The sequence below is a fragment of the Halichoerus grypus genome, chromosome 10, assembly GCF_964656455.1.
Source record: "Halichoerus grypus chromosome 10, mHalGry1.hap1.1, whole genome shotgun sequence".
Lineage (NCBI taxonomy): Eukaryota > Metazoa > Chordata > Mammalia > Carnivora > Phocidae > Halichoerus > Halichoerus grypus.
Window position 1 is genome coordinate 12923377 of NC_135721.1, and position 26293 is coordinate 12949669.

Here is a 26293-nt window from a genome sequence, read left to right on the forward strand (position 1 = left end):
GAGGGAAGAGCAGGTGCAGTGGTGATCGGGACGGGGAGGGGGTGGTTCTGCCAACCCTCTCTCTGGTGGAGACTTTTGGGATTGGGAGATGAGTGGTATGGGGAAGCAGCTCAGTCTTTGGAAATCAACTAGGCACAGAAGGAAATCCAGAGGGAGGAAAGGAACTGAAAGGGCCTGGTTTCCTTTAAGACTAGATCTAGGTCCCCAAAGCGAAAGCAGCGAAGAGAGGGTGCAAAATAAAATGCCAGATGCCTAGTTAAATTTGAGTTTCAGTTAAACAATGAATATTTTTAAAATAAGTATGTTATATATGTGTGTGTGTAAATATATTTTACGGTTCGATATTATTTCTTCTGAGTTTGATTTGTTGTTGTTATTGTTATCGTAGTTGTTAAATCTGGCAACCCTAATTTCAGGTCTTTCAGGTCAACTTCTGGATGTTTATTCTCCAGGTCAGAAGGTAGAAGGGAGGGGCACCTGGGTGGCTCGATTGTTAAGCGTCCGCCATCGGCTCAGGTGATGATCCCAGGGTCCTGGGATCGAGCCCCGCATCGGGCTCCTGGCTCCGTGGGAAGCCTGCTTCTCCCTCTCCCACTCCCTCTGCTTGTGTTCCCTCTCTCGCTGTCTCTCTCCCTGTCAAATAAATAAATAAAATCTTTAAAAAAAGAAAAAGAAAAAGAAAGTAGAAGGGACTCAAGGAAGAGCCCCACTTAGAATGTAATATACATTTGGTGATAGTATTGCCCCTGTATCATCCCTAAAGAACCCAGAGGTTTGGGTCAGAGAAAGACGCTGACAGGCTGTAGGAGGATCAGAGGGCATTAAACACAGCTTACCCCACAGCCTGAAATGTGCTTCCTCCTCCCACCTAATCCTATATTTAAAAATCAAATTTCCAAGGTAAACCCAAATACAAAATACCTGCTTATTAATTAGCTCCTGCTTAGATAGATTTAATGCATAAATCCCAATGTGGGCCAAAACCAGATAATCCCACAAAGTACATTAAGCATGACCTTGTTTCCAATGCAGTAACTCCTTATAAAATAAAACCCATACTCCTTAGCATGATATCCAAGGCTGACCTCAAACTACCTTTTTAGACTCAACTCTCTCCACCAAGCCCTGAAGTTCTGTCAAACACAAAGCACCTGGGAGCATAGTCAACCAGTGACAGACTTGAGTCTGCCTATGTTATTCCTCTCCCCAACAGAGACCCTATACAACATTTTTGCTTGTCAATACCCAAAATCAGAGAAGCAAGGATAGTAGCAATACTTCCCCACTCTTGCCCTCTAGCCCATCATGCCACCAGAATGCCTGTTGCATACACTGGAATTATGAACACTCTATGCAGTGTCACCAATTGAATTCTCAAGGAAGTTCCTTGAATTGTCAAGGAACTGATATGGCGTTAAGAGTGCAAAGGTTTATGGATCAGTAATATTTGTGAAGGGAAAAGGGAAGAAGCAGGACCAGGCAGGGAGAGCTGTCAAGGGGATGTCAATCTAATGATGCTTTGCCAGCACCATAGGGAGCTCCAGAACAAAAATTGCCCATCAGAGAAATCCCAAAGTGGGTATAAATGCCTAGGCCTTTGTACAACTGCCTTGTTTAGCCTTTGGCCAGTATCCAGCCTAAGAATAGTGTGACCACAGCCAGAGCTGAGGCAGACCCTGACGAAGCTAATAGTTAGAAGCTGTCAACTAATCACACTCCAGGGATGAATAAAGAGTGGTTTTCTTTAAGGGAGACCCTAAGAGGTACTTCCCCATGGCTACCACAGCTGGGAGGAGATTCCCAGGCAGGGCTAGTCTTAGAAATGACTTCAGGGACATGTTAGTCTGAAATATTCCTTAAAACTTTGGCATAACACCTGAATTCTGACATTTAGGATATCAAAGTTTTTGAAATTTATGAGATCCTCAATATATTTCTTAAAAGACGTACACACTCCGAGGTTAAACCCATTAGTACACGTAAAAAGACATGACACCTGTAGCAGTACTGGATGATAACTAACGCCATGGATGTTGGGGTTTGACCAGCCGGGGCACAAGTCCTGGTTAAAAGACAGAACAGTTCATTGAAAGCAAGGACCCATAGGAACTAAACAATGGGTAATCTATTTGTTTGAGTTCAGGAATGCAAAAGGAAAAGGAGGAAGCTAAAAAGAGGCAAAACAATATGAGCCTCATTCTGAGCATGCTCCTGACCCGTACCAAGAACATTACGGAGGCGCCTGGGTGGCTCAGATGGTTAAGCGTCTGCCTTCGGCTCAGGTCATGATCTCAGGGTCCTGGGATCGAGCCCCACATCGGGCTCCCTGCTTGGCGGGGAGCCTGCTTCTCCCTCTCCCTCTACTGTTCCCCCTGCTTGTGCTCTCTCGCTCTGTCAAATAAATAAATAAAAAATCTTTAAAAAAAAAAAAAAAAAAAAAAGAACATTATGATTCCCTGCTAGGTTACCCAGTGACCCAAGCAAGTTAGCCCTGCCAGCGAATCCTGCTGGATAAGAAACTCTTTCAATCTGGAGAGTCCATTTCAGTGGGGTAGGACTTACTGGAAGGACTTGAGCTGTTAAAGCTGAATGGGCATCTAGAGTTCTCTGGCTCCTGCTGGGGTAGTATCTCTCATGGAAGCTCCCGAAGCCCCCAGGGAGCCCTTATGCATTGGCCTAAAATCTGCCTTAAAGCAAGCTGTACCTTCCTGGAGGCCAAAAGCAACCTCATTCATGTGGTTTCTCAACAAGCATTTATTCAGTGCTGTGTGCCAGGCACAATGTTATGCACTGAGGATAGAGTGAGAAATGAGACTGAATCCCTATGCTAACAAAACTTCCCATTCAGAGACCAAGAAGAGAATGCTCAATTTCAACCCCAAATAAAGAATACTACTATTAAATATGTGAGAATAGGATACTGGGGGGGGGGGTGTCTCTTGGGAGGGCAAGAAATCCTGCCAGAGAGTTCAGAGGAACTGGCCTCAGAAAGGGAAATTCAGAACAAGATACTAAAATTTTGTAAAATTTGGCCAGAAGAGTAAGAAAGGTTTCTAAGAAGAAGTATGTGCAAAGGCCAAGAAGAGGAAGTATAACATATTCAGAAGCTGCCAGGAGTTTAAAGTCTGAGAATTAAAGGAGAGGAAAAGAGGCTGAGAATTAAAGGAGAGGAAATGGAGAAGCATTAAGAAATGTGGCTGGAGCGCCAGATGGGGGCCAGATCATGAAGGGCAGAGTCTTATATTAAGGAATTTGTATTTTATCCTGAGGGCAATAAGGTATCACTGAGTGACCAGTACATTGCCTAGCACATAGTCAGCACTCAGTTAAGACTAGCAAATTATTCAATCATTCATTCAACAAATGCTTATTGAACATTTAAAGGACAGTGTGCCAGATACCTTTCTATGCTGGGGTTTTAAAATAGACTTACTAAAACCTGAAATTCAATATTCTTTCTTGGAGATGCCCACTATCTAATGGAAGAGTCAACCATCAATAGAAACGAACATGCAATATAATATTGCAACAGTATCGGTGCTATGAAAGGGACTTGCATGGTGCTGTGAGGTTTCTGTGAGGAAGCAGCAAGGCCCTGAGATCTGAAAGAAGAGCAGCCATAACTATGGAAAGTAGGTTAGGGATAAGAAGAGAGTTCCAGGCCAAGAGAAAAACTTGAGCAAAGAAAGACCTTGAGGAAGGATGTTGCATAGCTTGACTGAGAGACTGAAAGGTCAGGTGTCTTGAACCCCAGAAGCTCAAGGGAATATGGAGAGAGGTTCAGCTGAAGAAACGGGAAGGAGCCTTCCCATGCAGAGAGACTTGTATGCAGTGATTGAGACTGTAGTCTTTATTGTGTGAGTAACAGGAAGCTAGGGATGCTTTTAATCCAGGTGCCAAAAGAGATGCAAGAGATACATGACTGCAATTTAGCTTCTCAAAAGATTTGTCTGGTTGCAGTGTGGCAGAATGGACTAAGGGAGACATGTGAATTTTTTAAAAAATTTTTATTTAAATTCAATTAGCCAACATATCGTACATCATTAGTTTTTGATGCAGTGTTCAATGATTCATTAGTTGCATGTAATACCCAATGCTCATCAGATCACGTGCCCTCAGACATGTGAAGTTTTGAGGACACTAGCTTTGAGACTGGACAGAGAGGATGGAAACCTGGACTTTGATGATGGCAGTAAAGATCAGATTTTCACACTTGGGTATCAAAATAACAGGACTTTCATGGGTGAGAGAGGTTTCTGTCTTATATAACTGGGTGGATGGTGTTGTCATTTACTGAGATGGGAACTCTGGACCAGTCCTGGGGAAAACATGAGTTCAGTCTGAAACATGCTGAGATTTAGCTGTTATTGAGAGAGCTAAGTAGAAATGTCAATTAGGCACTGATTTCTGAGATTAGATAGACAGATGATAGATAGGGAGGGAGAGAAAGAGAGGGAGATAGAGAGAAAGCACAAACAGGTAATAATTGATACTGTAAGCAGATGAGCTAACCCAGGGAGGAAATATAAAGTGAAGTGATAAGATGTGGCTTATGCACATGTCGCACTGGCTATAATATAAAGAAAGAATTGGAAGAGGCAAGACTCTAAGACAAATTAAAAGGATGCTAAAGTTATCAGAAGTGTGATGATGATGATGATCATGATGATGACATAATATAAAATAATGGCAGTGTGGACAAGGAAAAATAAACTGATTTGGAAGATAAACAGATAAAGTTGACAGAATATGAACAGGAATGGGAAGGGAAGAGACCCATAGTGACATAAGACTTGTGTCTGGGACAACGGGGTGAGTAATGTTGTCATTCACTGAGAAATGAATTTTGGAATGAAGATAAATTCAAATGTGAATATGCTTTTAACACCAGGAATCATGCAAATAAGCAACTAGATTTGGAGTCTGTAGCTATCCTTGGGTCAGGAAATAGAGCACCACCCTAAAGCTATATATCCAGAAGTCATCTATCACTTACATCAAGGTGGAATATGAATCTACTTTTGTATTTATTCATTCTGTGATTGTTATTGAGTAGTCTACTATGTTTTACTCATGGAATCAGCTAAGATGATTCCATGAGTATGTGGTGAGAGAAGAGATGGAGACAGAGGGAAAAGAGAGCACCAACACTTAAAACATAAGCAGAGGAGGCAAGAGAAAAAGCTGAGAAGTGATCCAGTTTCATTCGAGGTAGTACATATTTCACAGTTATAATTTAAATCGCATATAAAATACTATTTTTTTAATTACTTGGTCTAATTCCCGTATTTTATTCTGCTTTGTTTTCTGAAACACTTCAAACATACAGAGAATTACAGAAAAAAACAATAAATTTTTCTATACCCACTGCCCAACTCTATCAAATTCTAACAAAATGCAGGAGAGTGCAGCAGGTAAAAAACACAAATTCCACAGCCAGATGCCCCAGGTTCAAAGCCCAGCTCTTCCACTCACTATCAGGTAGTCTGGGTCTTGTTATTTGACCTGTGTGTCTGGCACAGAGTAAGTACCTCATACACGTTAGCCTTCTTTTTTTTTTTTTTACTTCTTCCCCCACCCCCATTATTTTACAATACATTCTTCAGATTGGTTTTAAAGAAAGAAAACAAAACAGAAGCTCCCAAACTCATTGCCTTCCCACCACTCCCAGGAATTAACCACTACCTTGCTTTTGTTGTTAATCCTCTTATGGTGTTTTATCTTAATGTTACCTCTGTATGTACTCATAAATAGAATACAGCATGGTTGCAAATATTTTCAGATGCATACAAATGGTATCAGTCTATAATTTGCTGTATTTGATCTACATTCTATGTTTTTTTATATGACTATATTATAGTTCCATTCCATTGATTTTTAACTCAGGTATATTACTCTATTTCACAAATATGCTGCAATGTATTTATCCATTATCCTGTTTGTGGATATTTAGGTCAAGAGCCATTTCATATTTATAAACAATGCTTCCATGACTTTCCTCTATGGTCAGGAACAAGACAAGGATGTCCACTCTCAGCACTGTTATTTAACATAGTACTGGAAGCCCTAGCCACAGCAATCAGACAACACAAAGAAATAAAAGGCATCCAAAATAGCAAGGAAGAAGTCAAAACTTTCACTATTTGCAGATGACAGGATACTCTATATAGAAAACTCAAAAGATTCCACCAAAAAATTGCTCGAACTGATACATGAATTCAGTAAATTCACAGGATACAAAATCAATGTATAAAAATCTGTTGCATTTCTATAGACCAACAATGAAGCAGCAGAAAGAAATCAAGGAATTGATTTTATAATTGCACCAAAAACCATAAGATACTTGGGAATAAACCTAACCAAAGAGGTAAAAGATTTAAAACTATAAAACACCTATGAAAGAAATTGAAGAGGACACAAAGAAATGGAAAAAATATTCCATGCTCTTGGTTTGGAAGAATATTGTTAAAATGTCTATATTACCCAAAGCAATCTACACATTTAATGCAATCCTTATCAAAATACCAACAACATTTTTCACAGAGCTAGAACAAAAAATCCTAAAATCTGTATGGAACCACAAAAGACCCTGAGTAGCCAAAGCAATCTTGAAAAGAAAAGTAAAGCTGGAGGCATCGCAATTCTGGACTTCAAACTGTATTACAAAGCTGTAACCATCAAGACAGTATGGTACTGGCACAAAAACAGACACATAGATCAATAGGACAGAATAGAAAACCCAGAAATGGACCCACCACTATGAGGTCAACTAATCCTAGACAAAGCAGGAAATAATGTCCAATAGAAAAAAGACAGTCTCTTCAACAAATGGTGTTGGGAAAACTGGGCAGCAACATGTAGAAGAATGAAACAGGACCACTTTCTTCCACCATACACAAAAATAAATTCAAAATGGATGAAAGACTTAAATATAAGACAGGAAACCATCAAAATCCTAGAGGAGAACACAAGCAGCATCCTCTTTGACATCAGCCATAGCAACTTCTTACTAGATATGTCTCTGGAGGCAAAGCAAAAATGAACTATTGGTATTTCATCAAGATAAAAAAACTTCTGCACAGCAAAGGAACAAAACTAAAAAGCAACCTTTGGAATGGGAGGAGATATTTGCAAATGGCATATCTGATAAAGGGTTTGTACTCAAAATATATGAAGAACTTATCAAACTCAATACCCAAAAACAAATAATCCAGTCAGGAAATTGGCAGAAGATATGAACAGACATTTTTTCAAAGAAGACATACCAGTGGCCAAGAGACGCATGAAAAGATGCTCAACATCACTCATCATCAGGGACATACAAATCAAAACCATGATGAGATACACCTCACACCTGTAAAAATGGCTAAAATTAACAACTCAGGAAAAAACAGATGTTGACAAGGAAGTGGAGAAAGGATAATCCTCTCACACTGTTGGTGGGAATGCAAACTGGGACAGCCATGCTGGAAAACAGTACAGAGTTACCTCAAAAAGTTAAAAATAGAACTACCTTATGATCTGGCAATTGCACTACTAGGTATTTACCCAAAGAATATAAAAGTATTGATTTGAAGGGACACATGCACCCCCATGTTTATAGCAGCATTATCAAACAATAGCCAAATTATAGAAGCAGCCCAAATGTCCATTGACTGATTAATGGATAAAGAAATTGTGGTATACACACACACACACACACACACACACACACACACACACAATGGAATATTACTCAGCCAATAAAAAGAATGAAATCTTGCCATTTGCAATACTAGGGATGGAGCTAGAGTGTATTCTGGTAAGTGAAATAAATCAATCAGGGAAAGACAAATACCAGATGATCTCACTCATATGTGGAATTTAAGAAGTGAAACAGATGAACAGAGTGGAAAAAAATAAAGAGAAAAAGAGGCAAACCATAAAATGACTCTTAACTATAGAGAACAAACTGAGGGTTTCTGGAAGGGAAATGGGCAGGGGGATGGGGTAACTGGGTGATGGGCATTACGGAGGGCACTTGTGATGAGCACTGGGTGTTGCAGGAAAGTGATGAATCACTAAATTTTACTCCTGAAACTAATATTGCCCCGTATGTTAACTAACTGGAATTTAAATAAAAACCTGAAACAAATAAATAAGAAAAAAAGTCTCAAATCAACAACCAACTTTACAACCTAAGGAACTAGAATGATAAAAACAAAGCCCAAAGATAGCCGAAGGAAATAATAATAATAAAGATTAATACTACTAATAATATGAGACTGACGCACTGCCTGGTGTGCGGGAGGCAGGTTACTACTACTAATAATAAAGATTAAAAGAGTGATAAGGAAAAATAGAGAATAGAGAAGCGGTAGAGAAAATCAATAAAACTAAGAGTGAGTTCTTTGAAAAGATCAACAAATTTAAAAAAAAACTTTAGCTGGATTGATTAAGAAGGAAAGAAATAAGACTTAAATAACTAAAATCAGAAATGAAAGAGGAGACATTACTACCGACAGGAGTGAAAAGAATTTTTAAAGTGTGTTATAAACAACCATATGCCAAAGAATTGGATAACCTGATGTACAGGACAAAATCTGAGAAACACATGACCTACCAAAACTAAATTATGAAGAAACAGAAAATCTAAATAGACTTATAACTAGTAAGGAGATTGAATCAGTAATCAGAAACTTCCACTTCCCAACAAAGAAAATCTCAAAACCAGATGTTTCATTGGTTTAAAAAATTATCACCAATCCTCCTCAAACTCTTAGAAAAAACTGAAGAAGGAACATTTCTTAACTCATTCTATGAGGCCACCATATACTGAAAACAAAACCAGACAAAGACACTACAAGGAAAAAAAACTACAGACCCTGTAGTAGCTTATGAATAGTGATGCAAAAATCCACAACAAAATACTAGCAAACTGAACTTGACAGCATATTTTAAAAATTATACACCAAGACCAAGTGAGATTTATTTATTCCTGGAATGTAAGGGTAGTTTCATAAACAAAAAATCAATAAATGTAATACACCACATTAACAGAATGAAGGGTAGGAAGAAAGCAGATGATCATTTCAACTGATGTAGAAGAAGTGTTTGACAAAATGAGAAAGGTGATATTATAACAGATCCTATAAAAATTAAAATAGAAATAAGAGAGTATTTTGAACAACTTTATGCCAACTTGATCACAACTTAGATCAAATGGACAAACCTGTAAAAAACACAAACTATGAAAGCTCGTTCAGGGAGAAATAGGCAACAAGAATAGCTCTATACCTATTTTTTAAATTAATTTGTAGTTATAAACACTTCCACAAAGAAAAGATCAGTCCCAGATGATTTTCCCCACTGGTGTTTTGACAAACATTTAAAGAAAATGTAATGCCAATTCTATACAAAATATTTAAAAAATAGAAGAGGAGGGAGTGCTTCTCCACTTAATCTGGTTGAGGGAGAGAAAAAAAAAAAAGCAAAGACAATAGGAAAAAGAAAGAAAGAAAGAAAAGCCCTTCTCAGTATTCCTAATGAACACAGACACAAAAATCCTTAGCAAAGTATTAGCAAGTTGAATCCAGTATATAAAAAGGATATACATTATGACCAAATAGGTTTTTTCCTCAGGGATATAATGCTGGCTGAGTATTCAAAAATCAATGTAATTTTCAATTAGTACACTAAAGGAGAAAAAATATGGCAGTTATGATGATTACAAATAAAAAGCTTTGACAAAATTCCACATTCATTCATAAGAAAAGCTCTCAGGAAACTAAGAATAGACGGAAAATTCCTCATTCTGATGAAGGACATCTACATAAAACCTAAACCTGTAATCATTACTAATTACAAAATAGTGAAAGCTTTTCCTCCTAAGATCAAGAAGAAGGCATGGATGTCTATTCTTACCATATTTATTTTAGACTGTATTGGAGGATGAAGAGGTCACATGCAGACACATTAGTAGATAGTCCTAGTTGACCTAGTTACCAGTATCAACTGCCAGCCATGGGAGTGATTCATCTTGCATGTGAGGCCAACTGAACCTTCAGATGACTCCAGTCCCAGCCACTATTTGGTGGCAACCTCATGATCAACTCTGAGAATCACCCAGCCGAACCAAGTCTATCCACGGAAATGCAAGACAAATTAAAACAATATAAAATCATTGTTTTAAGCCACTAAATTTTGAGGTAGTTTGTAACCCAGGAATTGACAACTAAAATACAACTATTTACGATAGTAATAACCAAACCAAACCATACTACTTAGAATAAATTTAATGAAACCTCCGGAGTATTGCTGAGACCTTAAAGAAGCATGGACATACCACAGTTTCCTGTCTCTAGGCATCCAGTAAGTGCTAAAATATGCAGCCTCCTTTTGCCATGTTCTCAATAGGTGAACCAGTCAAAGTAAAACCTCTCAACTAATAGATTGTTCTTTCTAAAGTCAGCTTCTGGAACAACAGTCTGGCCCCATTTTCCTGCCCAAGGAAACATTCTCCAAAGATAAAGATAGGGAGATCTGCAATTTTTCTTCCTTCCAAGGAGATCAAAGAAGGCTCTAGCATTTTTTCTAAACTATAGAAAGACCATATACAATATCTATGCCCATTAATAAAATGTTTTCCATTCCCTATCTGAATTCAGTTCCTAGTTGTTCAATCTACTGGGAACATAACACCACCCTGAACGGACTCAAATCAGCATTGTGTGGACATGTCAGGAAATAACCATCAGCCACCCATAAGCCCAGAAACATTACATGGTGCATTTAGTACCTGAGACACACTGCCACTTTCAAATGTATCATTGTTTGAATGTATCACTGTTTTTCAATACTTATTCTGTGATAAGTATACATGGTATACATCTTGTATATACATACTTGTATACATAAGTATACAAGTATACATTGGTATACATCTTATTTAATTCCTTAAAGGAATCTTTGTATTTTTCTTTTGAATTCCAAAGTTGCAGAGATTCTCAACCATGCTAAGAAGGTATTTTTAGTCCCATTTTTCATACAGGAAAACCGATTCGTAGAATCTGGGACCCAGGTTCCATCCGAATTTGAAGTCTTTGCCTGGTTCACCTCCACTTTGCCTCTGCTTGCTATTAACCCTGTTTCCTTATTTATCTGCGTCCCCCATTAGACTGTGATATTGAGTTCAAAGACTGTGCTTTATTAATTTTTATATCTCTAGGAAATAGCATAGTGCTTAGCTCTTAATCATTATCCACAAAATGGCACTTAAAATTTTGGATTAGAAGTTGTATCATACATACCTTAGCCTAAGTATTATCTCCCTTAACCAGACTGTAAGATCCAGGAAGGTAGGGGTCACATTTTACTCACCTTGGCATTCTCTGTGTCTAGTGCGATGGCTGACACACAGTAAGTGTTTCCTAGTAGAATAAATGACAGACGCAAGTTCACACAATTCCCTCGGCCTTCACATAACTGGCAGTGGAATTCCCAAAAGAGCTGTAGAAAGCAGTAAGGGTATTAATGAAATAAGATTCTGTGAATAATTTAGTAATTAACATTGCCTGCATTTGCATTCATTTGTGTAATGCTTCGTAGCTTATGAAATGCTTCCACATCCATTTTCTAACATGAACTTCACAATATTCCTGTGAGGTACGCAAAGCAAATGTTATCAGCATTTTATAGATGAGATGCAGTATTTTGCCCAATGATACAGGAGTAGAAAGCAGTGACACTGGAAATAATACTCAGATTTCCTGTCTTCCCATGTAGAGCTCTTCCCACCGGATCACCCTTTCACCAAGGTGAAGAACTACATATTCATTTTGGAATCCAACCACTTATAGCTATGGGTTGGCAGTCAGATCTCAAATTTTTGAACTTCAATATCCTCCTCTGTAAAATTGTAATAGTGATTCTTAACCTGCCTCCCCCAACATGAGTCCTATTTATTAAAATGTTTATTCTTGATATTAATGTATCTTAATATAGTTTAATATATTAATGAGATAATATGCCTAAATTATAATAGTCGAATAATACCAATGTTATTAAAAGAGTCATTTGTTATTATTAAAAATAAAAATACAAAGAAGATAAACTAATGAGTGAGTACAATGTGAAAGTACTAAAATTCTGGATATATATATCAGGAAGAGATAAGAAACCTTCCAAAAAAGAAGCAGAGATTTCACAACTGATGTTTTTGCTAAATTCTGCTCCTTGTTTCCTTCCTGAGCCCCAGAGTTCAGTGGGGTCAAACCCTTTGCTATCCCGAAGAAACCCTCATCAATAATTGAGGGAGCCTCCGGCGTCAGGTCTGAGCAGCTCTCTCTGCCCTGCAGTCCAGGATTGTTGATGCTATAATCTAGCTCTTCACTATCACATTAAGAATGCCTTTGGCAATTATGTAGATTTATATAAACTATCTCATAAATCCGAAAAGGCGAGCTGTTTTAGGCAGTTCTTCGGTGATATTTCTAACTACCAGCCAAAAGTCACATTTATTAGCTAGTCTCCAGCGTGACGTCCAGATTAACAATAACTGCTTTAGGATGTTATAGACAGGTGTCAAGATGGTTTTTCCAGCTCAAGTCTAGTTCTAGACAAAATTTTATTAACCTCCTAGGGTTTTTAGGGTGCTCAAATCTAATTTGCAAGAACACATGAAGTAACAGGCCTGTGAAAACGTCAGAAATACCTTGCTGAGGACAAATGCATATGGGTCAAGGCGTGAGTCTGAGTCCACTTGAATTTCCCACTGCCTCCAACATAAACCCTCAACTCCAGCCAACAGCACTGTTCACTGACTTTCAGCACACTTTCTACTTCCCAGTGCCTGTGATTATTCTCACTCAGACTATACACCTAGAATATCATTCCAGCTCCTCTGTGACCATCCATAAAAATAATGGCTGTCATTTATTATTACTCAACCAGGGTGCATCTATTCCCACATTTAAGTCACTGAAAGAATTTTTGTCTCTGTTTTACAGAAGAAGAACCAGAGGCTCAACAAAGTTAAGCAATGTATTCATAATATACAGCCAGGGCTAGAACTAGCATTTAAACTCTGGTCTGTTTAATTCAAACCACTGCTCTTCCCATTATGCTTCTTCTCTCAAGACCAGCTCAAAATCCACCTCCTCCAGAAAGTCTTCTTTGAGTATACAACTCTGAATGACCTCACACCTACTTCTTCCCTACATTCTGCCCGGCACATTTTGTCTGGTGGTGACTCTTGCTCTCATGGTCTCTTCTACTAAACCATGAAATTATTGAGGACAGGACATTCTCTTGTATTTCTAGTACATCTTACCCATCCATCACCCACTATGTTTTTTATCCCATCAAAATAAAAATTTTTGGTGAAGACAAACATCCTATTTGATCTTTGCATACCTTCAGGTGTCTTCAGGAATGCTGTGTACATAGTAAACAAATAGATGTTGACATGAATTTAAATTGGATTTAGACGAACTATCCATTTGAAAGATGAAAGGAACTAGGATGCAAAGAGGCTAAGAGCCCAAATTCTCACATAAATTTTCTACAGTCGGGTCTCTTGATTCACCGACCAGTGGATTTTTCCATTATACCTAGGGTGATCATTTAATTTATTGCCCAGACTAGGATATTTTTTTTTTTAAAGATTTTTTATTTATTTATTTGAGAGAGACAGAATGCGAGAGAGCAAGCACATGAGAGGGGGGAGGGTCAGAGGGAGAAGCAGACTCCCTGCCGAGCAGGGAGCCCGATGCGGGACTCGATCCAGGGACTCCAGGATCATGACCTGAGCCGAAGGCAGTCGCTTAACCAACTGAGCCACCCAGGCGCCCCAGACTAGGATATTTTTAAGAGCCAAAGGGAAGAGTATTAAAAATTATTTCAGGACAACAGGTGTAAAACAGGATCTATCATCATCTAATTATTAATGATTTTTCACTATGTTTACCAATGGCAGTAACAGTTGCATATGCTTATATACAGTGCTTATAATGTGCCAAATACTGTCCTGAGATTATAAATATTAGTTATAATATAGATATATATAAATATATAAAAATAACAATTTGTTTAATCTCCATCAACAAGTATAATTTTTGTCCCCATTGTACAGATGAGGAAACTGAGACACAGAGAAGTCACACATCGAATAAATGTTGGAACTCACTGGGTCACTCTCCTCCTCTGGACCTCAGTTTTCCATTTTTAAGGATTTTAGACTACTTCTTCTAGAGGTTTACTAGCAAGAGAGATTCCATCGATGGTGGACTGAGGGATATGGCTTTACTTCAGGGTTTAGCATGGTCTGGCACCTGATGGGGACCAAAAGAGGGAACGCATCTTGGTCTGAGTCCAAGGGACAATTCTCCTTGACTTCTGAGGGCCTTGATGTCAATGGGCCACCTTACTCACAACAGCCTGTGAAATTGGTACAGCATCTCCAATTATAGATGGGAAAGGAGAGACTCAGGAAGGTTAAATGACTTACCCAAAGTCACATGTTAAGTCTATGGAAGAGCAAGGATTGAGACCTTGTCTATCTAACTCCAAAGGTGTGATCACCATTCTACAGCAGTCTGGCACAGAAATATCACCTTAATTATGAAACAAAGCTTGTTTTTCCCACATCTTCAGTTTCATGACTCAATAGCTCTACAGCTCAGAAATACTGGCATCCAGTAAGGAAAAGAAGCATTGTTGAGGGGTGAGTGGGTAAGGTAAGAAGAGAATTCCATTCAATTCAACCAACTTTACTATCTATCCCCTTCCTACTGCTCACATACTTAGAAACTTGATATAATCAAGGGTTTATGAAGACACCACAAAAGTATACTGCTGAATTTCTGAGGCTCCGTGGTTGCCCAGGAAACAATAACTTCTCACTTACAAGGAAGCTTCTTGGAGGGACATGACTCAGAGATGCTAGGAATTGGAGTCTTTACAGGAACTGTCTATATGAAGTATATAGGAACATCACTATACACCTCTCCCACTTGAATTCCCAAAGTATATCTCCATATCCCAACTACTCTCGCTGCACTAACACTGGCATATGAACCTCCCTAACTGCTATTCAGTTTGCTGAGGACCATGGGTCCCAGCCCAATTCTGGTTCTTTTAGAAATCTTCTCCAATCTTAATATTAGGCACCAGACCCAGCAGAAAAGGGGCACTTTCGGGGATAAGCAGGGTCTTCAGACACAGACCTGAACCACCTCTCTGAGCCCACCTTAGACCTTAATCCATTCCTGATCTCTTTTGTTAGCTTCTCACTCCAGTTTCCATTTGTGTCCCAACTCCCTTTTGGCTCTGACCTGCAACATCCGCTCCATTCTTGGATGTCTTTTTCTTCCCTCACCCTGGGATGGGGAAAGCTGTGTTATTCTACAAGCCAACCTTTCAAGACACAGTGTTTTTCCAGCCCTGCCTTATTCCAGCTCTTAGAATCTTCTCTCCTGTGGTTTAGCCTTCCAGGTAACCCCTGCTCTTTTCCCAGTAGCCAGATGCCTACTGCCATGGGCCAGAGTCAACTCACTGCAAAGACCTGAGTAGTCACTATTTCAGCTCTCAGTCTGATGATATTCTTCTCTCTCTACCATCTCAGTAAGTGGCCCGTAAGCCCTTGCTGGATGCCCATAAGCCCTTCCTGCCCAGGGTGCTCCCTGTCAACCACTGCTGCTCAACTCTGACTCTCAGAGTATCTCTTCATTGGTGCTGGACCTGCCTTCCAGGCTGCACAGAGCAAGACCCCCTCTCTGTCCTTTCTAAGGGGTACAGGCCATTCTCAATCTCCCTGCCTCAGGTTCTCCCCTCTAGCCATTCCCCACATAAGCACACACCATTCCTGTCAGTGTATGGACAATGCTTTATTTCCTCACTATGACCGTGACTACTTGAAGGGAATGGCCCACACAACATTCACAAGACAATACTAGAACTTTGTACTCAATCCCTCCTGAGGTTTTGTTACAGATATCCTCACTGACAGTCTTCCCACTGGACCTCAAGTCCTGACTTGTGTTTTCAGGCTTTCTTGTCCCACCCTTTTTTTCAGTCTGAGTGCTATCTATTTAGAAATCTTAAACTTCATCTTTTCCATGCCTATATTTCTACTTTCTACAGGGAAGCAGTATCTTGCCCTATCCACCACCTCCCCTCTTTAACAATGTTCTCTCAGATTCAAAGAACAGTGAGTGCTTATACTATTCTCAACTCCTTCTGGCTTCACTAGGATTTCCTGGATTAGATACTCCCAATTCTTCCATCAAGCACCCACTGATAAACATTGCCTCGGAGGGGAAAAAGAGTACCTTCCCTTCTCAACTATAAGAGTATCTACCTAACTCAGTACTTTTACACCAAACCAACTACCCCAAATCCCATGGACTGCTCCACAGTGGCCAATAAAGATGAGCCTGGACATTCCAGCCCCATTGGTGACAAATATCTCTGAAGTTGCCCTTCACTTTTCTCCTTCTTTCTCACCTCTAGAACTATTATTCACCTCCCTGACTCCCAGCATCCAAAATCTGTCCCACACTAGTCATTCCTTAGAACAAAGCCCAGATTTGCTTTTTAGCATTGTTCTTGCTATTATTTCTCTGACTGGGTGACTCCAGCGCACATCCTACGCACTGCACCAAGGTTTTGAAAATGCTACTAGATGTATCAGATCCACTTTAGTTGTGACCCCAAAGAAAAGAGCTTGTGGGGGTTACACGTGGTTGCCCAGCAAGGATTCTTTCGGTCATTGCAATTCCTCACCAAGTCTCCAGCCGTTATTCCAAGCTGATGCTCTTGTCTGCTTTCCAGACAGATAAGCTGATTTCTAAAGCCTAAGACAGAAGCAAAATACTGACTACACAGCCAGAATCACTAAACTCCTTCACGGCCAGGCTCGAAGGAGCTTCTGCAGATGCTACAGCTGGTTCTTCAGCACACAGGCCAGAAGCTCGGACGGCCACTTAATGAAACTGCATTCTGGTCAAATGTGAAGTCATCTCATTCACTACGCAGAGCTTAGTTACGCCTAATGGAATTTGGGCTAGAAATTTTCATTTTCAGTTTTAGAGGTAATAACCACCTGACTACAAAAAAAACCCAGCATTTTTAAACAAATCTCCAATAATAGTTTTTGCATCCACTGCACAGAAGACTGATGAGATACAGACCATGTTTGGTGGAATTAGCATCTAATCATAAGACCCTATCCCAAAATATACAGCTGAAAACACAGATGGGAGAGAAAGAGTCTATGGAAAGACAAAATGAAAACAGAGCCTTGATGTCTCCAGTTTTATCCTTAGAAAGCGCATGTTGTTACAATTTTTAGTCACCAATGGAATGTAGGCTTGTCTGAAAGAATATATATATATACATACATACATACATATATATATAAACTAGTTAGTTATATATGTTAACTAAATATATTTATTAACTAGTTGTTAACTAGTCATATATACTAACTAACTATATATGTGTATATATTTTTAGAGAGAGTGCATGCGCAAGTGGAGGGGGTAGGGGCGGAGGGAGAGGAAGAGAGAGAATTTTAAGCAGACTTGCCACTGAGCACAGAGCCCCACTCGGAGCTCCATCTCACAACCCTGAGGTTGTGACCTGAGCGGAAATCAAGACCTGGAAACTTAACCAACTGAGCCACCCTCACGCCCCTATATGTATATATTTAGTTAATATATATAATTAAAACCTGAGCCATCTCAGGCACTTAGGTCTCTTCTCCAAGACAGTGCAGACTAAAGGGTAGATGCCCTCCTCAAGGCGTGAAGGCTCAACCAATGGGCTTTGTGTCCTCTGTTCTTCAATTCCCCTTTCAGCTCTAGGTTGCTCCTGCTCTGAGCATCTCATCACTGTTCAACATGACCAAACCAGTTCTAATGTCTGGGCCAGATCCATCCATCCTATATATACGAGGCTTCCCATCTTTGCCCTTTCCAATTCTTCCCTGTTGTGAACGTCCAACTGTAATCCCTCTTTACCCAGGAAACCTTCTTAAATAAAATCAGCTCCCAAACTTCCCCCTTATCCTCACCCGTAGCATATATAGTCTGTGTCAGTAAATTAGAAGTCAAATTGGTCCTTCTTTAGCATGTTCTTTTAGATCATTGTCTCATTTAACTCCTGCATCTCCTAATTTAAGACTGATCTCACCCACTTTCGAAGAGTTAGCCAATCATTTCACACCCATTAGGATGGCTACTATCAGGAAAACATAGTAACAAGTGTTGGTGAGGAGTAGAGAAATTGGAACTCTACTTCAATGCTGGTGGGAATGTAAAATGGTACAGCCACTGTGGAAAACAGTATGTTTGTTCCTCAAAAAATTAAAAATAGAAATACCATATGAACCAGTAATTCTGGGTATCTACCCAAAAGAAGTGAAAGCAGGGTCTCAAAGAGACAGCTGGACACCCATGTTCATAGCAACATTATTCACAAGAGCTAAAATATGGAAGCAACTCAAGTGTCCACCAATGAATGCATGAATAAGCAAAATGTGGTATATACATGCAATGGGATGTTATTTAGCCTTAAAAAGAACAGAAATTCTGACATACACTACAATATAGATGAACCTTGAGGACATGATGCTAAGTGAAATAAGCCAGTGACAAAAAAGACAAATATTGTATGATTCCACTTAAATGAGGTACTTAGAGTAATCAAATTTATACAGACAGGAAGAATGGTAGTTGCCGGGGACAGGGAGAGGGAAGAATGGGAAGTTACTGGTCAATCACTGTAGAGTTTCAGTCTTGCAAGACAGAAGGAGTTCTGGAGCTAGACGGTGGTGGCGGTTGCACAGCCATGTGAATGTGCTTCATGCCACCGAATGCGACCCTTCGAAGTGGTTAAGACGGTAAATTGTATGTTATGTGTACTTTATCACAACAGCAAAAAAAAAAAAAAAAAATAGAGGAAAAAGACTCAGGCAGAAGGAAAAACAGCTAACATTCTTAATGTCCCCTGTGCTAAGTAACTTCCATACATTTCCTTTTTAATCTTTGTAACAACCTTGCTTTTAACTCCATTTTTCAGATGAGCACATGAAGCTGAGGCTGAGAAAGTCAGTAATTTTTCCAACTAGCAGGGAATGCAGATGTGAAGATGGGCCTATCTGACCTGGGACCACTGCTCATATATGACTCTTCAATACTACTTCAGCCCTTCACATACAGCTTCATCTCCTGGAGACAGAGGAATGTGCTTTAAACATTGGTTTCTCCTGATTAGCATAGCCAAACCTAAAGTAAGTGCTTCTTCAGTGTTTTTTTAATTGATTCTCCTCTTTGCTTACTTAGATGGTGAAAAAACCAGAATTGGAGGATGCCTTGGCATCATTTTTACCTGGGGTTTCTGGACTTGACTCAGGACAAACCTGTGATCAGCCAGGCTGCCCGGATGTGCCCTTCGCCACTGCAATCTATGATCTGACAGAAAGAATCTATTTTAGGATTTTCCACGTCCACTCTGATTCTGAGCAATGCCTGAGACTTGTTATCTAGCAATTAAGCAAGAATAGATGGGAAATTGTATTTACATTTTCCACACTGTTGAGCTTTCTATACCTAACCTTGAATACTTAATACTGTGCTGAGTTATGATTCATCAGGGACTGATGGTTTTATTTATTAAAACAAAGCTTAACTCTCAGTAAGATGGTTATCTGGAAAGAGAATAGAACATGCATTTTAAAACTGTCAATGATGAAAATGAAAAATAAATTACTTCCCTTACCGAAAATGAGACTCTTCAGATCTTTCTTCTCTTGCTTCCCAACCTTTACCAAAATAACCATAGTACCAATTTCTCCTTTCATTTGACCTCTTATCCATTTGGAAAGCCCTCACCCTCACAGCCACATGCCCAAAGTCTAGTCTTCCTGCAGGTTTCAGCTCTGTTCCATTCTTCCATGAAGACTTCTCTGACCCACTCCCTATCTCCCTTCCTTCCTGAGCCCACCTCCTGCCATTTAACTTGTCCAGCAGTCTGCACACGATTCATAGCACTTCAGTTTTCTAATGCTATTGATTTACACTTCACATCTTCCCTTTAAACCGGGTAAGACTTCAGAAAAAGAGATTTCATTTCTCTGAACCATAGCCCAAGACGTTGCAGGCAGGCAGTCGGTATGTACTGTTGACATATATTACACATATTGCATTTATTATATCTCGCTCATGTATATATAGAATTCAAAGTTTAAATATATCCAATTTCCTTTAGAATATAGGGCAGAAGAATGTCTACAGCTCTTGTCAGTAATGTGGCTTTCAAAGAGCTGCCAGCTTTACTTGGAAAAACTATTTATGATGAAATGTCCTCTAATGTATTTATATCAGTGGACCCAAAAGAAGCTGGGACAAGCACAGACAAGGGTGAACAGGATGGGGCGGTTCCTGAGAATGCTGGTAGATTCCGTTTTTAAGGCTCTTCTAATGCTAAGGGCATGTACTTTGAGGACATGTGGCTACCTGATTAAAATTAACTCTCCACAGGCAAGCAGATGAGAGCAATATTTAATTTTCAGTGCTTGTCTTCCTTGCCATCTTCTAGATAACAGAAAATTAAATTCTGATTCTAGTACAATGCTTCTCAACATAGTTTCACTTTAGAACCATCTGGAGTGATTTGGAAAAACACAAATTCCCAGGCCCTACCTCCAGAGATTTGGATGCGATTGGTCTAGGCATCAGCATCTCTTAAAAGTTCCCAGAGTAATTGTACAGGGCAACCAGAATTGAGAACCACTGATAAAACATTTGATTTATTGATTCCTCACTCTGAACCTGCCCTAAGTGCCAAAATAATTAAAAGTAACAATCCAGCTTCCATGCTGCTGCAGAAAAATAAAAATGCATTAGATTGTAACAGAAAGGGTACAATATAGTAAAAGATATGGTACAGGATGGGCAAACGCCCAGTGACATTTCCAAAAGTCTGGGTACCATAGGTCTTAGGTACAGAACCACATCGTGGCTGCTAGAATCAATACCTAGCAAATAACCCAGAAAAGACCTCTCTGCTAGGAGGATGACAGTCATGACCCACTAACAAAATGGCACCCACACATCACTAGGCACTTTGGTCTTCATTGTTTCTGAGAGATGGAAAGTTGAAGCCATGTAAAAGTGGTTCTAGTCAAAAGAGGAAAGGCCATTATTGGTGTCAAATACTACCTTGAGCAACTGGAACAAGCTCACAATTGGGAGAACAGAGGCAGATAAAGGGTGACTTTATGAGCAAACACAGATTTGTGGTTGACCAAACTACAGTCAGAAGAAGCAGACAGCATCCCAACCTGCAACAAGCAAGTAAATTAAACTCCCTAAGGGTAGGCTGAAATCTTCCAGAAAGAATAAGAGGTCTGTTCTCTTGTTACATGATATGAATGACCCTTTAGGGTTAGGATCTATGAACAGTTGACCTGGTTACAAGGGGTCTACTGGTCATAAAGGAAAAACATAAAATGCATTCAAATTGGTCCATTCTATAGGTGAAATGATTAAAAGAAACATATTTCAACTCAAAACATATACAAGATAGGGGACCCTTAAGAGGTATAGCAGCAGCATTTCCCATGGAGTCCAAAGTCCACCAGACCACATATCCTCTGGTGTACAGCTACCTCTACATGCCCTTCCAGCACTGAAATGTAGCCAATGAAAGACTGAGTCCAACATACATCCTGTATTGTCAGTCTTTGATGGTAGCACTTTCCAGCAGCCTATACTAGAAGCCTGAAGCTTACCTTGATTCTTCTTCCTTCCCCCTCCTCCCATCCATGTCAAAATGCTTAACAAGTTTTACCAGGTTTCTCTCTTCTCATCTCCACTAACTATAGCCTACTTCAAGTTAGGCCCTTATCATTGTTTGTCTAGATCACTACAACCCTAGGGAGGCGCCTGGGTGGCTCAGTGGGTTGAGCATCAGACTCTTGGTTTCAGCTCTGGTCCTGATCTAGGGGTTGGAGGGATTGAGCCCTATGTTGGGCTCTGTGCTTGGTGCAGAATCTGCTTGGGATTCTCTGCCTCTCCCTCTCCCTCTGCCCCTTCCCCCAACTCATTCACTCTCTCTCTTTCTCTCTCTCTCTCTCTCTCTCTCTCCCTCTCAAATAAATAAATAAATAAAATCTTAAAAAAAAAAAAAACCTACAACCCTTGGACCAAATCCTTTCCTCAACCTGTTTTTATATATAAAAGTTTTACTGAATGACAGCCACACCCATTATATCAGAATTGAGTAGTTGCAACACAGACTATATATAGCCCAGAAAGGCAAACATACCTACTAGCTGACCCTTTACATAAAAAGCTTGCTAATGCCTGGTCTGTGTCATTGCACCCCTACATCCAAACCATCCCTCACACTGCTAATGGAATCGTCTTTCAAAAATACAACTCCAGGGGCGCCTGGGTGGCTCAGTCCGTTAAGTGTCTGCCTTCAGCTCAGGTCATGATCTCAGGGTCCTGGGATCAAGCACCAGGTCAGGCTTCCTGCTCAGCAGGGAGTCTGCTTCTGCCCCTCCCCACCACTCACGCACACGCACATGCACACTCTCTCTCTCTCAAATAAATAAATAAAATCTTAAAAAAAATGCAAGTCCAATCATGTCCCTCCATAGCTTAAAAGCATTTGATGGCTCCTCATTAAAAATCAGATCCAAATTGTCAGCCTGGCATTTAAGACCCTTCATTGTATCTTCTCACTTAGTCCCAGGCTCCCTCAGCTCCTTTCTTCTCTCTCCACCAGGCACAGTAGCTTTCTTTCTGGGGAAATTCATGCTCCAATTTGACATGAAGGTCATGTAGACATGTTTCAACCCCCAGAGGGCTTATTAGATCATAATTTCAACAAAGCAAACTCTTTCTTAAAGAAATTTATTTTCCAGTTTACTCTACTTTATCATATAATGGCCTGACCAGGGAAGGGGATTAGAAAGTTTTAACAGAGGTAGATCTTTAAGTGGGAGGAGTTCATCATGTATTAGAGATTAAGGGAGGGCGTCCAGAAGCAATCCTTTAAACAAAGTTATTTATAAAAAATAACTATAGGGGCGCCTGGGTGGCTCAGTCATTAAGTGTCTGCTTTTGGCTCAGGTCATGATTCCAGGGTCCTGGGTTCAAGCCCCCCATCAGGCTCCCTGCTCCACAGGAAGCCTGCTTCTCCCTCTCCCACTCCCCCTGCCTGTGTTCCTGCTCTCGCTGTGTCTCTCTCTGTCAAATAAATAAAATCTTTAAAAAAAAATGTATATATACTTTGTCCCATCAACTCTACTTCAAAAAATAATAATAATAACTATAGATGAGAAACAACAAGTTTGCTGTGGTGAATAGCCTCTGATGAGGATAGAAAAGTAGAAGGTAGTTAAAGTCATAGTGAGGACCTGCTACGTATCTATTATCAGCCAAACTTCTGATGACAGTAGGTTCTTGGAAATCATCCCACGTATGAAAAACCAATCCAAGATTGCTAAGCAGGGAAATGTCAGGATTACATTTTCTTTATAAAAATGAAACTGGCGACAGTGAGAAATAAGTGGAGAAAGAAAAATAAAGGCAAACAATCCAGTATTGAAATACTTATAATACCTCATTGAAAAATGAAAAAGTTTGACCTTGGGTAGTTGCAGTTGAGACCAAAAATGAAATTAGCAACTAAGTGGATTTGGGAACTCTGGATAAAGGAATGAATACTGAATCTAAGGCTTCTGGCCTGGACAATTAACTAGCTAGATGGTGGGACCTGTAGTCAAAATCAGGATTACAGGAGAAGGACCTGGTTTGGAAGGCAAGTGACAGGTGCATTTATATATGTCAAGTCCCATGCTTAACTTAAGCTGGATATTATCTAGGTCGATCTATCAAAGATGCAGTTTAAAAATGTGTACCTGTCCCTCCACTGAAAACCCGAGGCTGGAGACTAAAATACCATCATGTTATATTATAGATGATCCTCACAGATAGGTGAGACAAGCGAGCATCAAGAATAAATGTGATTTGTGGAAGAATGAAGGGGGGGAAATCGGAGGGGGAGAAGAACCATGAGAGACGATGGACTCTGAAAAACAAACTGAGGGTTCTAGAGGGGAGGGGGGTGGGAGGATGGGTTAGCCTGGTGATGGGTATTGAGGAGGGCACGTTCTGCATGGAGCACTGGGTGTTATGCACAAACAATGAATCATGGAACACTATATCTAAAACTAATGATGTAATGTATGGGGATTAACATAACAATAAAAAATTTAAATAAAAAATAAAAAAAAATAAAAAGAATAAATGTGATTTGTGACTTAATTCCTACCTAGAAGTGAAAGTGAGATAAAATTTGGGAGTGGCAAAAACCCTGAGAAAATGTGGTCATATCATCTTGGCTTCAAGGTTGCCCAGGAGGGAAACCACGAGCATCAAGGTCCATGTTGGTTCCATGGGCCGTAAGAAAAGAAATTGCAAACTAATCAGAGAAAGAAAAATTCTGACTCTGTCTACCAGGAATAGAACCGAAGAGGATGAGACTGCTCAGAAATTAAATTCAGGATGTTTTTGAACATAACCCACAAATAAAGAAAAGGGAGGGGTATTTTGTAAGGAAATGTTAAGAGAGGATTATTCCTGAGTATGTCAAAGTCCTAATTAGTAGTAGATATGGGAAGCTAAAGAGATGCAAAATGTCCACATGTGATGAAAAGGTAGTTGTATCTCTGCCTCCTGGGGCCATCATAGTTTTGCTAAAACAGGACCAGGAAGCAGAGTAGGGAGGTCTGTCTTCAGCAATAAAAGCTAGAGCAGAAGACAGAAGCTCCCATAATCATATCAAGGGAATGTGGATCTAAAAACCAAGGGGACCATGACACTGAGAACTTTACTACTTCACCTTCCTTTCTTATTTTGGCTTTCCTTTGCCTCTTTTCCACAGAAATCAGCAGTAAAACCCCTATAATAACAAGGGCCTATCAATTTACTTAAGGGTACAATAAAGAAGGAAAGAGGTGTTAGCAGACAATCACGATCGGCACATCAGTCTGAAGAGAGGGAACCCAAAGAGATCAAGTAGACAGGGATAGCTATTAAAAGAGAGAGAATTTCTAGGTTTTCCACCAAAGAAAGAAAGGAGCTCCTGAAATTTTAGCCTGTACCTCAGAAGAAGCCATCAAATAGCTCTCATTCTACCTCAGATTTTTACACAGTATATTACAGAAGGTACCAAAAGGGCAATGCATCTAAGGACAAATACAGTGTGTCACATCTTTATCAGGGAAGGCTGGAATCCAGAAACCACTAAAATTTCTAGAGACAATCAAAGGGAGTAATGAAGGGGTTCACCATGAGATGATAGTCAGGGAATGGTTAGATCCAACACTCAGTGTGAATGGTACCGATAGATATTCAAATAAACACACAACCTCTACACTTTAAAGGGCTCACAGTCCAAGGAAGGAGACTAAAGCCAAGTGAAGGAGACTAAAGCCAAGTAAACCCAGACAAAAATGAAGTCATATGAGAGCACATGGACACTGTCAGGCCCAGTCAAGTCCCCTAACCCGGATGTGTGGGACAGGCCCACTGCTCATATCTCTGAGGGACAGAAGGGAATGAGAGAGAAGCCCAAAGACTGGAAATGAACAAATGCAGTCACAAAAAGAAAAAGATATAGGCCTCATCAACAGAAGACCCAAAGCATGCTATTTTTAGACCCTGGCCAACTGGCAGGGTCCACCAGGCTAACAAGGCCGGATGCTGCATCTTCGTTATATTCTGATTCTCTACTGTTGTTTCCTCCTTTATGCGGACTCTTGGGGGAAAAAAAAAAATCACTCCTCCTTGTAAAGCCACAAGACACTGTGGAAACAGCACAGGCTTTAGCAGTCAGACCAACCCTCCCCCCTCCCAATTCTTCACTTCTTATCTGTAAGAACTTGACTAAATTCTTCAACCTCCCTGAAACTCAGTTTCTTCATCTATGAAATGGAATAAAAGTTCTGCCCTCGCAAGTCTGTTGTCAAGATTCACTGAGAAAATACATTTAGTATTTAGTTCAGTGTCTGGCAAATAATGGCTGATCAATGAATATTACTATTAGTCCTGTTACCCTCTTGCCTGAGGTACAAGCATACTCCATTTACCAACTTCCTTCCGGTCTAGGCTCCCTGTTTGACTAAGAATTCACGTAGACATGTTTTCCATGGAAGCTACAGCCATCTCTCAGCCACCACACTGACTCAGGAGAGGACTGTTCGGGTGGAAGTGGACGGAGCTCTCCCAGCCCGAGACCG

The 26293-nt window shown here is 39.9% G+C and overlaps 1 long non-coding RNA gene across 1 annotated transcript in view; it reads right to left on the minus strand.

The window, feature by feature from the left end:
- Positions 1–26293, minus strand: part of LOC144379332 (uncharacterized) — a 338757-nt gene that overhangs the window by 306174 nt on the left and 6290 nt on the right. The window contains exon 2 of the long non-coding RNA XR_013442152.1: positions 11359–11487. This is a non-coding gene — a long non-coding RNA (uncharacterized LOC144379332). The remainder of the gene's footprint in view (positions 1–11358; positions 11488–26293) is intronic.